We start from the raw sequence: 17510 nt of genomic DNA on the forward strand, positions 1-17510 counted from the left end.
CAAAAGAATCAACTTTTATGCTGATTTTAAATATATATATTTCATCAAGTTCTTTCCTACCCATCAAAAGTTACGAGCCTGAGAAAATGAGTCTTATTTTCGGAAAAAGGAGGGAAACGCTCATTAAAACTCCTATAATCTTAATGAAAGCCACACCATCAGATTCAGAGAATCCTACTGTAGAGATTTCCTGCTCCTATCTCCACAAATGGGGAATTTTGTATTTTTTTTTTTTTTTGTCAGGTGAAAGATCACAGATGTATGTGTTCAGTTTTTTTTTCAGGCATGATCGTATTGACCCAGTGATCCTAGAATTTTACAAGAGGGGTCATTCGAACGGAAAATAAAAGTTCTAGTGTCCTTTTTAAGTGACTAAATAGTTGGAGGGCAACTAGGCCCCCTCTCATGCTCATCCCCCCCCCCCAAATTCACCGGATCAAAATTGTTAGATCACTATTTTGTTCAACATTGTCGAAATATCTAATAACTATGTCTTTGAGGATGAATCAATCCCCCATTGTACCTGGGTGAAGAGCTGCAAGCTATGAAATTTGCCCATTGTTTACATATAGTATTTGTCATTGGTAAGTATATAGAGGTTTTCTGGAGGTATTTTTTTCTGGTGAGAGATGAGGAGATTGGGTTACGTGGGAGGATCTTTCAACGGAGAAATTTTTCACGGGGGAGTTTAATTTATATGAGTGGGACGCTGGATGTCCCAGCATTATTTAAGAAACGAATAGAAATTAAATTAAAAAAACAAGTTTTTTCAACTGAAAGTAAGGAGTAACACTAAAACTTAAAACGTACAGAAATTTTTACGTATATGAGGGGTTTTGTCCCCTCGTCAATACTTCGTTCTTTACGCTAAAGTATTTTTAGTAATTTCAAAAGAGCTATTTATTTTAATAGAACGGCCTTTGTGATTCAGGGGGCCACTCTCAAAGAATTGGAACAAAATTCGAACATTAGCGTAAAGAGTGAGTTATTGACGAGAGAGTTAACCCCTCCATATTATGTATATGAGGAAGTTCACCAACCTCGTTAATAGCTCACTCTTTACGCTAAAGTTCTAATTTTGTAAAATAATGGCTGATATAAGCAATAATTTTTTTGTGTTATTTTCCCTGTCCATCAAAGCATTTAATTTTACCTTAAGCAGCTTCATAAATATAATTTTTATGTGATAATAAACAAAATGTATTATGTGTGTTCGGCTTCTGGTTGTCATTAAAAAAAAAAAAAATCCAACTGAAAGTAAAGAATTATTTGAAATTTTCTCAGCTTGTAACTCTCGTTTTCATAAAAATAGTTTGGACCTCTTTGGCTGTTTTGTTATTTTGCCTTACAAAATTAGTACCGCAAATATCCCTAATTTAAGTTACGTGGGAGAATCTAACCATGGAAAAATTTCTCGTGGTGGAAGGGATTTTTCCATGGAGGGGGAGCGGGATTTTCCAACATTATTAAAAAAAAACCATCAGCAATTAAATAAAAACTAGTTTTTTCAACTGAAAGTAAAAAGTATTAATTCAGTTTGTTCCTTTGTTGTGCTTAAGAAACGTTTGCTTTTCTGGATGAAAAAAATGTGTTCAAAAGACAAGCATCCGAAAAAAATTGTGTCTATGCATTGGCACAAATGGAATATTAATATTCTTTGTCAGAAATTCATCCAAAAAGAAAATTTTTCGTTTTTCTGGAAGATTTTTGCGTAACTTCTTAAAATTTTGCTTTCAATGCATTAAATCAATAACTTAAACCAACTACAATACGCATTGCGGCGCTGTTTTCACCATATAAAATGTATTGTTTCCTATTATAATTTATCGTATTATAAGTATGTGTCAATGCTGAATATTGTTGAAAATTAATTAAGTATTGTTTATTGATTAAATAATTGATTGTATTATTTTCTTTGACAGCTTTTCAATATGACATCGGGCTAATAAGAACGTTAGGTCTAATATGCACTAGTGAATCTTTACCTATGTTTTCCTGCTAAAATTTTGTCGGTCGCTCTGACAAATTTTTATTTCAATTCCTGAAATCTGATTTTTGTATTGAAATCAAATCAAATATTAGAATAGTAGGAAAACATACAAAATTTGGAATTTTTTAATGACCATGTTTGATAAAAAACGCATATATTACTGACCTGACCATAATATTAATGAGGAGAATAATAATTAATGACATAAATGCGTCTCCTCCAAGGGCGGGTTTAGTCCGTGTGAAAAAAAATATACGAAATTTTATCTGGGGGAAATTTTAATAAATCTAAAATCTCAAAATTCAACTTCTTGCATTAAAAAAGAATTGAAATCTCAAGATTCAACTTCATTAATAAAAAAGAAGACAATTTTCAGGGATAACTGACCTCGAAAGATCATTTGAAATGGAAGTTCAACTCTTACAAACTGCTTTTCAAGCCCTCGGTGTATGTGCTTCTGATGTGTTTAAAGTATTACTTAAATATGATTTATGCTGATAAATATTAATCTATGTTTTTTGCAGGGACATAACGCGTTTGCACGATGGGATGCCTTCTTAAGAAATGGTTACGTTATTGTAGTTTTCCAACTGATAGCTCTATCAGCCCAAGGAATAATATCCCAGCTGTCCTCTAATATAATAATCGTTGGAGGAATTCAATTTCAGTCTGTATTGCAGGTCAGTTTTCGATATTATATTAAAAAAAAGCTGCACATTTGACTGTTAAAATGTCAAAAAGAGTCTTGTAGATTGCAGGAAATTTTCTCTGAGTAATGTAAAACCATAAAGTTTTAAAATAGACATATATATATCTGTACTAAACAGAAATTGAGAACCTAAGAACTTAATTTGTTTCCTTTTAAGTTGCTCTTGCTCTATACTTGAGTGTGTTTTATCCAGAGGTGCCATTGGGGGGGGGGGTCAGGGGTGGTGAAATGTCAACCCCAGATTATTCAGGGGGGCCCAAGCTTCCACCACAAAGAGCCCTTTTCCGGCCATAATTATCCATTATGTCCAACATAATCAATTCTGTTCAAATGATTTGAACTAACTGCACACCTATTAGACAAAAAGCGTAATTACTTGACGACCCTTGGGGTAATTATGCTATTTGCTATTAATCATTGTAAACTTTGAAAGTAGGTTAGATTCATAATAAAAGTCTCAAGTTCTGTCAAATGCCCCATGCCCACCCCAAGATTTGGCCCAATTGACGCCTCTGGTTTTACCTCAAAGCCTAGTTCCGGAAGCTGGTATCTGTCCATATTGTTGTCTAAAACTTATTTCGTTTACAAAATTCCTTCATAGTTCAAGCGATTGGGGGTAGGGAATTGTAAGTAAAGAAAGACCCGTTAATAAGAGCTGACAGTCGGAAAAAAATTGATTAGTATAATATTCGTTACAAAAAACCCACTTTTCATGCTGATTTCCAAAGTGTAAATTAGTAAATTTCAAAATGCATATTATAATTTATTACCATGAGAACACTTGAATAGCTTTAGAAAAAGGGGGAAACACCCAGAGAAAAGTGTGCAGTCTTGAAGAAGTCTCTGCAATGAAATTCCACATATGTTTGAAGCCTGAGGTGGTGGTTTTAATTAACTTTAACCTTTTTAACTTATTATCAAAGTGTGAATCTTACACAAACAATTTTAGAATCAAGGGTTTAGTCTACTTAAATCGGGCTTTTTTCCAGTAATTAAACAAAAACAATTTTTTAAACTGAAAGTAAGGACAAACATTAAAACTTAAAACGAACAGGAATTATTAGATTTATGAAGGGGATTTCCCCCTCATCAACACCTCACTCTTTACGCTAAAGTTTTTAGTACTTTTAAAAAAGCTTCCTATTGTTCTAATCCAACGACCCTTGTGTTTCAGGAGTCGTTCTTAAAGAATTGGGACGAAATTCAAATTTATGCACATAGGGCAAAGTGTTGAGGAGTGAAAAATCCCCTTCATACACGTAATAATTTCTGTTTGTTTTATGTTGTAATGTTGCTCCTTACTTTCAGTTGAAAAAAACTTGTTTTTTAATTTAATTTCTGATTGTTTTTAACTAATTCCAGGAAATTGACCCCACCTCGACGGGGAAATCTCCCTCCTCACGGAAATATTCTCTACACAATTCAATCTCGATGAAAATTTACTCCGGACAATTACGCTTAACAGCTCCAAGCGTAAAAGAGAAAGCAAGACATTTAAAAAGAATTTTGTATATGAATTCTGGCAATTCCCCCATTGTATAGTCTCCCTGACAAGTTCACCCCTTGGAAACTTGCGTCTCCATAGAAAATTCCCCCTTGGAAAATCCCCAGCAAAAAAACGCCCCAGCCAAAAATATATACATACTTCACAATAACAAATGCTCTGTGTAACAAATGGGCAAATTTTATGACTGAAAGACCTTTCCCCTGGGACTGTGGGGGGGGGGGTCATTTTATATTCTAAGGCATAGTGATTGGGCCTTTGAATTATGATGGGCAAAATGGCTATCTCAAAATTTTGATCGGACGACTTTGGGGAAAAAGGAGAAGTTCAGGATTCTAAAGTTCAAAAGAGTTGTAGTTTCCAATTTCATACCATGATCTCCTATAGCCCATTTTATTAGCTTTAATCCTGTTTCCTATAACAGAATCCATCAAAATTCTCCATATTAAGGGGCGTATTAACTTAGCCTAAGTAATGACGTATTCGCACATACCACAAGTCATCATGACATTTTTGTATAATATAAGACCCTCAGAAAGCTTTCCTATTAAAAAATCAACACATAATAATCAATCAAACTAAGAAAATAGATAATTACATCTACTACCAATAGCATTTTGTCACAGCACAAAACCATTTGAAGCCAGTGTGGCACAAAATGTTCTCAGAGTTTTGACCTACTGCATAAACAATCTTTTTTTTTAAACAATTTTAGCTTCGTAACCTCAGCTCACTATGCTCATTTTATCCCCCCCCCCCGTAACTTTCAAGCCAATCGGAGAAAAAAATTTCCAACCTTTCTACTGAGAACTTGTTAGCGAGGAAGCGGGGGGGGGAGGGGTCACATACCAACCTTTTGCTTCCAATCACAAAGTCCAAATAAGGTCAAAGATGCATAAGTTTTTGTAGAAATGTTAAGGTAGGAATGAGTGGTGATTAAGGGTCATTGGAAGGACTATTTGACCACTTTGATTCCCAAACCATACATATTGAAAAACCTTATGTGGTTCTAGTTCAGACAAAGTGGAAATTGTCCAACTTTCTGATTTCCATCGATTCACTCATTTTTCCATTAAGTTGGGACTTGAATTGTTTTGCACTATGCCACTAAAATTCTTTAGCTTGGACCTAGGTCGTTTTGCACATTTTCAGGACTTAGGTCTTGTTTGTACAAAGTTTTGTTTGATTAAATTGGACCTTAAAACAATTTTACACAGTGTCATTGAAATTTTTATCTTGGACTTAGATTGTTTTGCACAGGTTCAGTCTTAGGTCGTGTGTGCACGAAGTTTGCACTCATATTTCCTCATTTCCCTTCTAGTTAAGACTCGTTTTGTTCTGACTCCCTAACATTTTTCAGCTTAAATTAAGTCAGTTTTACAAGTAAATAAATAAAAACAAAACAAGTTTCTTTTTTTAAATGAAAGTAAGGAACAAAATTAAAACTTAAAACGAACAGAAATTCCTCCATATATGAAAGGGGCTTTTCCTTTTCAACGCCCCGCTCTTTATGCTAAAGTTTGACTCTTTCTCTTAACTCTACTTTTTAAAACGATAAGAAACCTTAGCGTAAAGAGCGGGGCGTTGAGGAGGAGAAGCCCCTTTCGTATATGAAGTAATTTCTGTTCGATTTGAGTTTTAATGTTGCTCTTTACTTTCATTTAAAAAAAATCGTTTTTTCTATTAAATTTCTGGACTTTTTTAATTAATGCATGTTTTGATCTTGGCTCTCCGCACATAAATAATTAAAATTAAATTTCCATATTAATTAATTACAATTAATCGGAAGATTTTAAGAAAAAAGGAGCAAGGGAGGAGGCCTAGTTGCCCCCCAGTTTTTTGATTACTTAAAAAGGCAACTAGAACTTTTAATTTTTACGAATGTTTTCATTGGTAAAAAATATATTTAACTTAAGAATTAACTTACATAACGAACTACTATATTCGTATTTTTTTATTGCGTATATGAGGGGGTTCACCCCTCGTTGATACCTCGCTTTTTACACTAAAGCTTAACTTTTATCCCAATTCCTTAAGAATGACCTCTGAATCACAAAGGCCGTAGAATAAATAGTTGAAATCACTAAAAATACTTCAGCGTAAAGAGTGAGGTATTACGAGGAGGTAAACCTCTCATATGCGTAATAATTTCTGTTCGTTTTAAGTTTTGATGCTGCTCCTTACTTCCAGCTGAAATTTTTTTTTATTTGTTTAATCATTGTTTTTTCTCAAATAATGATGGAAAATCCTGCAGCCCCTTCATGGAAGTTCTCTTCCCTCATGATAAATTCCTCCATGGAAAGATCTTCCCACGTAACCCCCTACCCCCCCACTTCCACACGAAAAAAAACTGAATATGTCTGTACACTTCCCAATAACCATTACTATATGTAAAAAATGGTCAAAGTTTATAACTTGGAGCCCCTCCCCGAGAGACTGTGGGGGATTATGTCATCCCACAAGACATAATTATTAGGTGTTCCTTTATGTCGGGGATTATGACGTCCCACAAGACATAATTATTAGGTGTTCCGGTGACTTTGGAAAAACAAAGAGCGTTGGAGGGGGGTTAGGCACCCTCTGATTTTTTGTCACTTAAAAAAGGCATTAGAACTTTTAATGTCCGTTAAAATTAGCCATCTCTCGACATTATAGGACAACTGGGTCGGTACGATCACCCCTGGGCAAAAAACAACGAAAAACATCCATGATCTGTCTTCTGGCAAAAATTACAAAATTCCATATTCTTGTAGATAGGAGCTTGAAACTTCTACAGTGGGCTTCTCTGATACGCTAAATCTCATGGTGTGATTTTTGTTAAGATTCCATGACTTTTAGGGGGTGTTTCCCCCTATTTTCTAAAGTAAGGCAAATTTTCTCAGGCTCATAACTTTTGATAGGTAAAACTAAACTTAATGAAACGTATATATTTAAAATCAGCATTAAAATGCGATTCTTTTGATGTAGCTATTGATATAAAAATTCAATTTTTAGAGTTTTGGTTACTGTTGAGCCGGGTCGCTCCTTACTACAGTTCGTTACCACGAACTGTTTGATAATCGTTTCTATCGCAAATTCAAATTTAAGCACTTTTTGCGCTCTTAAAAACGACGAATTTTCAATTAAAGTTAGAGTTATCGGTAGTTTTAGACAAAATAATGCTACATTTTCTCAGTGCCAAAATCATTTAAAGTTAGGTTGGGTGAAAAAGTGTTTAAATTTGAATTCTTTTGAATTTTGATTCTTTTGATGTATTATGATTTGAATTCTTTTTTTTTCCACGAACTGTTTGATTAAATAAAAAAAAAAAAAAGTTTTTTCAACTGAAAGTGAGGATCAATGTTAAAACTTAAGACGAACAGAAATTTTGTCAAGATCCAATGAATTTCAGGGGGTGTTTCCCCCTATTTTCTAAAATAGGGCAAATTTTCTCAGGCTCGTAACTTTCGATGGGCAAAATAACCTTGATGAAACTTATCAAACAGTTCGTGGTAACGAACTGTAGTAAGGAGCGACCCGGCTCAATAGTAACCAAAACTCTAAAAAATGGAATTTTGATACCAATAGCTACATCAAAAGAATCGCATTTTAATGCTGGTTTTAAATATATAAGTTTCATCAAGTTTAGTCTTACCCATCAAAAGTTACGAGCCTGAGAAAATTTGCGTTATTTTAGAAAATAGGGGGAAACGCCCCCTAAAAGTCATAGAATCTTAACGAAAATCACACCATCAGATTCAGCGTATCAGAGAACCCTACTGTAGAAGTTTCGAGCTCCTATCTACAAAAATGTGGAATTTTGCATTTTTTGCCAGAAGGCAGATCACGGATGCGTGTTTATTTGTTTTTTTGTTTTTTTGTTTTTTTGTTTTTTTTTTCTTTTCCCCAGGGGTGATCGTATCGACCCAGTTGTCCTAGAATGTTGCAAGAGGGCTCATTCTAACGGAAATGAAAAGTTCTAGTGCCCTTTTTAAGTGACCAAAAAAATTGGAGGGCACCTAGGCCCCCTCCCACGCTAATTATTTTCCCAAAGTCAATGGATCAAAATTCTGAGATAGCCATTTTATTCAGCGTAGTCGAAAAACCTTATAACTATGTCTTTGGGGAAGAGTGACTCCCCCACAGTCCCCGTGGGAGGGGCAACAAGTTACAAACTTTGACCTGTGCTTACATATAGTAATGGTTATTGGGAAGTATACAGGCGTTTTCAGGAGGATTTTTTTGGTTTGGGGGAGGGGTTGAGAAGAGGGGGATATGCTTGGGGAACTTTCCTTCGAGAATTTGTAATGGGAGAAGAAAATTTCCATGAAGGGAGAGCAGGATTTACTAGCATTATTTAAAAAAAAAAAACAATTAAAAAATAAAAGTGAAAAAGCTTTTTCAGCTGGAAGTAAGGAACAGCAATAAAACTTAAAACAAACAGAAATTATTACCCATATGAGGGGCTCACCTCCTTCTAATACCTCGCTCTTTACGCTAAAGTATTTTCGGTAATTCAACTACTTATTCTACGGCTTTTGTGATTCAGGGGGTCATTCTTAATGAATTGGGATAAAATTTAAGCTTTAGTGTAAAGAGCGAGGTACTGACGATGGGGCGAATCCCCTCATATATGTAATAAAAACATGAGAATACAAAAGTTCTTTACGTAAGCTAATTTATAAGTTACGTAAATATTTTACCAATAAAAAGATTCGTAAAAAATTAAAAGTTCTAGTTGCCTTTTTAATTAACCAAAAAATCGGGGGGCAACTAGGCTTCGTCCCCCGCTCTTTTTTTCTCAAAATCATTCGATCAAAATTATGAGAAAGCCATTGAGCCAAAAAAAAAAAAATATGCAAATTTCGTTTTGATTATTCCTCTGCGGAGAGCCAAAATCAAAACATGCATTGATTCAAAAACGTTCAGAAATTAAATAAAAAAAACAAGTTTTTTCAACTGAAAGTAAGGAGTGACATCAAAACTTAAAACGCACAGAAATTACTTCGTATATGAAAGAGGCTGCTTCCTCATCAACGCCCCGCTCATTACGCTAAAGTTTTTTACTGTTTTAGAAAGAAGAATTGAGAGAAAGAGTCAAACTTTAGCGTAAAGAGCGGAGCGTTTATGAGGAAGCAGCCTCTTTCATATACGAAGTAATTTCTGTGCGTTTTAAGTTTTGATGTCACTCCTTACTTTCAGTTGAAAAAACTTGTTTTTTTTATTTAATATATTTAGAATCAGCATAAAAATGCAATTCTTTTGATGTAGCTATTGGTATCAAAATTCCGTTTTTTAGAGTTTCGGTTACTATGGAGCCGGATCGCTCCTTACTACAGTTTGTTACCACGAACTGTTTGATTAAAAAAAAAAAAAAACAATGTTCAACTGAAAGTAAGGACCGATGTTAAAACTTAAGACGAACAGAAATTAATCCATGTATAAAAGGGTCTGTTCCCTCTTAAACGCCCTACCCTTTACGCTAAAGTTTGACCTTTTCTTACAACTCTACTTTTTAAAACAATCAGAAAACTTTAGAGTAAAGAGCGGGGCACTTAGGAGGGAACAACCCCTTTTATATACGGAGTAATTTCTGTTTGTTTTAAGTTTTAACCACTCCTTACTTTCAGTTGAAAAAAAGCTTGTTTTTCTATTCAATTTCTTAACGTTTTTGAATTAAACATGTTTTGATTCAGGCTCTCCGTACATGAATAATTAAAGCGAAATTTGCATAATAACTTTTTTGGCTGAATACCTTTCTCATAGTTTTCATAGTTTTGATCAGACCATTTTGAGAAGAAAAGGATGGGATAGGAGGTCTATTTGCCTTTCAATTTTCGGTTACTTAAAATGGCAACTATAACCCTTAATTTTTTTACGAACGTTTTTATTAGTAATAAATAAACGTAACTAACGAATTGACTTACATAACGAGCTTCTGTATTCGTATATTTTTATTAAGTACATGAGAGGGTTTGCAATACCTCGTTCTTTACACTAAAGCTTAAATTTTATCCCAATTCTTTAAGAATGACCCCGGAATCACAAAGGTCGTAGAATAAATAGTTGAAATTACGAAAAATACTTTAGCGTCAAGAGAGAGGTATTTAGGTGGAAATGAACCTCCTCATATGCGTGATAATTTGTGTTCGTTCTAAGTTTTAATGCTGCTCCTTACATCCAGTTAAAAAAAACTTTTTAATACTTAATTTTTTTATTTTTTTTTTTAAAGAATACTAGCAAATCCTGCGTCCCCTCCATGGAATTTTTCTTCCCCCACTATAAATTTTCCATGGAAAGATCATCTTACATAACCCCTTCTCCTCGAACCCCTCCCCAACTAGAAAAATCCCCCCGAAAATGTCTGCACACTTCCCAATAACCATTTCTATATGTAAACAATTGTCTGTTTGTGAATTGCAGCCCCCCGGGGACTGTGGGGGATTAAGTCATCCTCAAAGACATAGTTATCACGTTTTTCGACTATGCTGAACAAAATGGTTATCTCAAAATTTTGATCCGATGATTTGGTGAAAAAATCAGCGTGGGAGGGGGCCTAAGTGCCCTCCAATTTTTTGGTTTCTTAAAAAAGTTACTAGAACTTTTAATTTTCGTTACAATGTGCCCTTTCGCGACATTCTAATACCCCTGGTTCGATACGATCACCCCTTAAAAAAAATCGCATTTTGCAGATAGGCGCTTGAAACTTCTACAGTAGAGTTCTCTGATGCGCTAAATGCTATGGTGTGATTTTCCTTAAGGTACTATGACGTTTAAAGTGTGTTTCTCCCTAATTCTCCCAAATAGGGCAAATTTTCTCAGGCTCATAACTTTTGATAGGTAAAACTAAATTAGCATAAAATCCAAGTCTTTCAATGTATCTATTAGTATCAAAATCTCGTTTTTTAGAGTTTTGGTTACTATTGAGCTGGGTTGCTCCTTACTACAGTTCTTTACCATGAACTGTTTAATTCTGAGAGAAGCAGTTCTCTCAAAATGTCAGCCTGGTGCCAAAGAGTATTTCCATGGTTCTTAATGCCACAAGTGGGCAAGAGAATCAGGCAGGTTGACCTCCACTCCTTTGGTTCAGAAAAATAGAACAGAAATTCCAGTTTCCAATGGGAGCTCATACTGTGTGAGGTATCGATATATCACCCGAGTTTGACTTCTTTAATTTTTTTTTGTTTAGTATAGTTAAAGGTCTATATTGAAGTTCTCATCTCTTTCTCGTCAGATGCTAACCCCCATGGCTGGTCAAAAGAGCCTATTAATTTTTTTTTTTTTTTAATGTAAAAACCAAATTGTTTTATCGCAACTTTACTTTCCCAAGTGACCAATTTCACTCTGAGATAATTTTGTTATAATCCTAGGTTTTAGCTTGGGTGATACGGTGTTGGAGTCAGAATATATTTGTAGAGAGATTCGGAGGCTAGAGTGTCGACGTAAATGTAAAGAGAACTGCTAAAAAATGAAATTACACCGTTATTGCTGTGGGATTGCCTCCTTAAAATTTGAGTTATTACTGTAAGTGCGTAAAAACAGTAGAAAAGTAAACTCTGATCGAAATGAGGGAGAAAAGGATGTCTTCTGGATATGTTTTTGATATGACAGGGGCCGAACTGGAGACCTGACCCCCCAAAAATACCTGATAAAGTTGCGCATAGTGGTGGAAAAACAGAGAAAAGTGGTGTTTTTCATGGTTGTTGTGAAATGTATTGCTAAGATTTCATTAACTGAAAAATTTACTACAAGCTACATAAAATTTTTGGAATAGGATATACAGTGTAACTTAGGGTATCGAAGGTGTTATCGAGTATCTCTCTCCTACCCTTTCACTTATAGAGCTTTCGATATTTTGTGGGCAGGTCCTTTATCTGTCTTAGGTCCCCCCCCCCCAAAAAAGCTAGTTTTAGAATTTGTTCTTCATTAACTAGAGGCCTTGGTAAAGTACTAGTTCAGGATTTGAGTTGAAATCTTAGCAAGAAAAGATCTTTCTTTATTTTTTCCAATTAATACGTATAGTTATACAATCTTATTGGCTATACAAGCATGAAAAAGTTGAATTAGGAACTTGAGACTCATTCAAAGATCCAATTTGGGGCAAAGACCCATTTCCAAGATTTTCATGCACTTCTCAGACGACTTTTCCACATTTTATTTAACGTCCGGAAGGGGGAAGTGGTGGTGCCTTCTGGCTCAAGAACGTAACCTATCCACGTTTTTTTCATCGATGTCAGAAGCGATTCATCTGTTGTTACAGTGCTGATAGCTAAAGTGTCATCAGCAAATAATGCACTTTTCGAGCAATGGTCGCAGAACCAGTGCAGGACGGAGACCATCGCATTTTCTGTGGTCTACACCAAAGTGTGTAAGCCGGCTACCGGACAGCAATAATTTCCTGGGACCTCCAAGTCGAATGGATGCTTTGTGCAATCCTGGCCCCATCTTGGTCAAAACAGAGTTTTTTGCATTTGGCGGTGCTTTTCTGTGAACAAGAGTTGAAAACCTGCATAGACAATCTCAAGCCTATTACCTCAGGCTTATTATATATTCATGCCCACAAATATTGTGTAACTATGGAAGACCACCCATAGTAGATAATTAGCTAGGAAGTGTTTTTTCAGCTTGAAAACCCCCACCGAAACAGACCAAACCAAGAAGAATTATTCATTAATTAGAATCCCATATGAATGCTGTGTCGTTTACTAGGCTACAATTTCCTCAAGGGATGCCACTCCTCAAATGGGAATAGAGTAGACCGTAAGGTCCCTGTCTTGCGGGTACCCCAAAATGGTTGTGGTAACCTTTGTAGATACAGTTTTCCATAGATTTAGATCTTACGCCTTGCTGCAGTTGTACTCCTATAGAGGATCCTCCAGTGATGGTATTTTATATCACCATGCAATTTAACCTGTTTCTGGGAGAAGGTTTGTGACTCATGGGACGTTTCCACGTGCCTCTGGGTCCTGCTGAGCGTACATTCAAGGAACTTTCTTCCTCCTCCATCTGTGTGTACCACCCCAGGGTGATCGTGCTTCAATTTCTATCATGAACACCCAGGAACAAGGCCCACCTTGGTCCGCACCTCCTATGGAGATTTTTTTTTTATTGAGTTCATTATGTTTGCACATATTGCACTCCCAGAAAAAGGCATTGAATCAGAAAATCAACATTTGTGCGGTGCAGGCAATTAGTCTGTAAGATAAAAAGTTTACTTAAGTTTTAGTTTTAAGGTAACACTTATATTGCTAAATATTGGCTTGCTTTTAACAGTATTAAACTTGAAGCTTATTGTCGTTTATATTTTAATTTGATTTTAGTTTATTGATGTCCTAATTTATATTTAAATGTTATTGTAGTGAATAAACATAGTCCAATACTTAGGAACTAAGATCAAAGCTATTCGACTGAATACACATTGTCCATTCTTATCTAACCTTTGGGTCTTAAATATATTACTATTTTACAGGTTCTCTTATACTGGAAATCTTTAAAGATTCATTACGCAGCAAAGCCAATTGAAGATGAATGTCTTGGAAATCCAGAAAATATTCAAATTGGGGACACAAATAATGTTATGTCATTCATTTGGAATATACATTATCTTTGGGCTATTCCGTTCAAGGTAGATTATTGTTATGGTCATTCTGTTGCTAACAACGCTAACGCTAACTTAGTCGCTGACAACGATGTTTTTCCAGCTTTTAAACTGGACACTTAAGCTTTTTTTTTTTTTTTATGAGCATTCACTATCTGTGGGTTATCACGTTCAACGCATGCTATTGTTTTGAATCCTGTACTATTTAACATCTTATTCACTAACTCAGTAAAATAAAGAAGTAAGATTTCCTTAAAAATTTTACATCTTTATGTGTCTTTATATGTTTTTATATGTTTACGCGTGTATGTTTATATTTATTCTATATGTTAATATGTATTTTATATGTTTCTATTGGAAGATTTTACTATTTTCTTCCAATTTCAGACTGGAGACATTCTTCATTAAATTTGAACATTCACTATCTGTGGGCTATCCTGTTTAACTCGGGCTGATCTAACAACTGTTCTGTCATCTTAATATCTTAGTCACTTATTCTTTGCAAAGATGCATGTACTTTCCCTCTTTGGTAGTTATTTTTTCTTTTTGAATTTTGTCTTTTGTCTTCATTCAAAGTTTTTAGGTATGTAAGATAAGAGATAAGATAAGATAATATTTATTGTCAAAAGACTATCACAAGCTCCATAGAGCCGAATTCCCTTTATATGTCAGTGATAGTTAAGAAAAAAATGTCATCAATTGATTTTAAAAAAAATTCTTAATCAGTAAATTAAGTCAAACACTTAAAATTAGAAAGAAACTAAAAAGGCAAAAAAAAAGGTAAGGGGCAAATCATAAAACTTGACAATTAAATTACAAAAACATTACAATAAATAAAAAAATAAAAACGGCACTAGAGGAGAAGGGGAATTTGGCAAGTACATAATCACGAATTATTATCACGTGGTTATCACGTGGGTTATCACGCATGTGAAAGCTAAAGACAAAAAAAATTTCAGTTTAGTAAATTAAGTCAAACACTTAAAATTAAAAAGAAACTAAAAAGGCAAAATCATCAAAGGTAAGAGGCAAATCATAAAACTTGACAATTAAATTATAAAAAAATACAATAAATCAAAAAAGAAAAACGGCTCTAGAGGAAAAGGGGAATTTGGCAAGTACATAATCACGAATTATTATTAAGGTGTTCCAGAATAAAGGGGATAAAACTTTTACGAAACCTCTCTGTAACAGCATGGATCGAAGAGTAAGTTGGGATTCCTAAGGAGGCTGACCGGGGGAGTCGGAGTCTACTGGGATTGTGAAAATCAAGGAGTAAGTCCTTAGTACGGGACTCGGAAATGACTGATTTAGCGAAAAGCAGGCAAATTTTTTCCCTCCTTTCTTTTAAGGTGGTAATGCGTGCAATTTTAAGGAGGAAGGAGTATGGAATTTTGCCTTATTTGTAAATGATCCTGAGCGAACGCTTTTGAACCAACTCAATTTTGTCACTAAGTTCACTTGAAAGTTACGAATGCTAGACCCAACATGCATATTCCAATAAAGGCCTGATAAAGGATAAGTAAACACGGAGGGATTGTATCTTATGTCAATTCAATTTGTTTAGCAGCTTAAACATGGATAGTGAAACATTTGCTTGTTTAACAATGTTGGAAACATGTGTGTCCCACTTAAGATCATTAGAAATTGTGACACCAAGGAGCTTAACATGTTTCACTAGCATTTCGGGTGGGATCGGGTCGCAAAAAACAGGAGTAGATTTCAAGAAGTTGATCGTCATCATCTGTGATTTAGTGGGATTTACTTTCGTATTTAAATTCTTAGATTCATCCGAACACTGGGTTAGGATTTCAACGGGGTCACTTTTAATGCTCCTGTGACACACTTCAAGGATCGACAAGTCATCCACATATTTCTATCTTTGGGGGAATTCCTTGCCAATTTCGTTAATCATGACAAAAAATAAGAGTGGTCCCAATAAGCTTCCTTGAGGTATTCCACAGTACCTAGGGAGGGGGTTAGAGTAAGTATTTTTGTATTTTACAACTTGTGATCTGTTTGAAAGGAAAGATATAACAATATTTACTAATAGTGGGTCAATTTCAAAGTTATCCTGTAGTAAACGAATTAGGATATTGTGGTCAACTAAGTCAAACGCTTTTTGGAAATCGACTAAAACCAGGTTTAGCCAAACATTTGGTTTCCCTAGTTCGCTTAGGATGGTGTGAACCAAGTGTACAAGGTAATGGGTGGTGGAGGTTTTTCTTAAATTACCAAACTGTCGGATGTCAATCCGTGGTATAATTTTAATTTTAAGCCAGTCACAAAGGAACCTTTCGTAAAGCTTAGAAAAACTAAAGTGAGTGTAATAGGACGCATGTTGGTTATAGTCAGACTGGAAGATTTCTTTGGGATGGGTGTTATAAAACCTAGCTTCCAGCAACTACGGAATTATCAGATTTTGTAATTTGGTTAAAAATATCAGATAAAGGTCCAGCAATTGTGTCTGAAAAGGCTTTAATCAAGTCAATTGGGATGTCTAATGGGCAAGTATTTGATTTTTTGAGCTTTCAGATTTTATTTATAACATCAAAAGGAGAAATTTGGGGGAAAGATTTGGGGGAATGTTCTGCTGCATATCCCTTACTACATTATATGCCTAAAGTATAATGCAGTTGAATATGTCAACTACTTTGATTTTTCCACATAGATGTTCCCGTTCAGTTCGTTATTTTGAGGCTAGGAGGAGAGAAAGTGACATCAAATTGATAACTTATGAGTTTTTATTTCATTTATCATTATATGCATTATCGTACTTTTTAGTATTATTCTTGCTATTTTACCAAAGAGGTGATTTTTTTATTTAATTTGACGTCCTAGGTGTTAAATGGGTTTATCTAGATCCTAAGGTCGCAAATAAATAAACCCCTCAAAATTAGATTCATATTTAAATCTTATATCAATATTCTAAAAAACTTTCAAATTAGAATAAATGATGCTACAGCATATACTTTAAACCTTTCACTTTCAAATCTTACTAAAATAATGAAGGTTAGAATAGACTTGACCTTCGTTCATAAGTATTGGAGTAACATATTTAGTAATTAAATATGCATTAGGACATCAATAAATTAAAATCAAATGTATCTCTTGCTGTCACTTGAAAATCAATTTTCATTTGAAGATAGTTTCAACCAGGGTCTGCTAAAATTCAAAATGTCTTTTTTTGTCGTGATGTCATGTCAAGATGGCAATTATACAGTAGGCAAAAGAGGTTTGAAAAGATAATAAACATGCAATTTTGAATTATCCAATAGGAACAATTTTACCAACCTTTCAGTTTCTTACTGAAACTGAATTAGTTTCAGTTTCTTACCTACAATTTTACTTCACTTTCTCACTGACTTTTCTTCCTAGGTGGCTTTGATCATTTTACTTCTTTATACAAAGCTAGGAACAAGTGCTGTCTACGGAACAATTGGTGCCATTTTACTACTTCTTTCCGGCCAGTTGTTCGTAATGAAGAAAATGAGCTCTATCAGTAGTGTGCTAATTGTGAGTACGTCAGTTTTTATTCTCTGTAGTAGTGGTTAGGACGTTGAGCTCTTGATTCAGCATTGATCGAAATTGTAGCTTTGCTAAAGCAATTCTGAATCAATTCAAACCGTAATTTACAGAATCAGTGCTACCCAACTTGTACCCTCAGCCGATCCCCTTCCCTGCTTTCTCACCGTCTCGCTACTTTTAAAACTTTTATTATATTTTTCAC

General features: G+C 34.8%; 1 long non-coding RNA gene across 1 annotated transcript; it reads left to right on the top strand.

Annotated features, from left to right (window-relative positions):
- The first annotated feature begins 2529 nt into the window (after nt 1–2529).
- On the top strand, nt 2530–17291 carry LOC136027855 (uncharacterized). The gene is made up of 3 exons (XR_010617676.1): nt 2530–2670; nt 13652–13807; nt 17159–17291. It is a non-coding gene; the product is annotated as an uncharacterized LOC136027855 (long non-coding RNA).
- Nucleotides 17292–17510: the final 219 nt, after the last annotated feature.

This window comes from Artemia franciscana, chromosome 6 (genome assembly GCF_032884065.1).
Source record: "Artemia franciscana chromosome 6, ASM3288406v1, whole genome shotgun sequence".
Lineage (NCBI taxonomy): Eukaryota > Metazoa > Arthropoda > Branchiopoda > Anostraca > Artemiidae > Artemia > Artemia franciscana.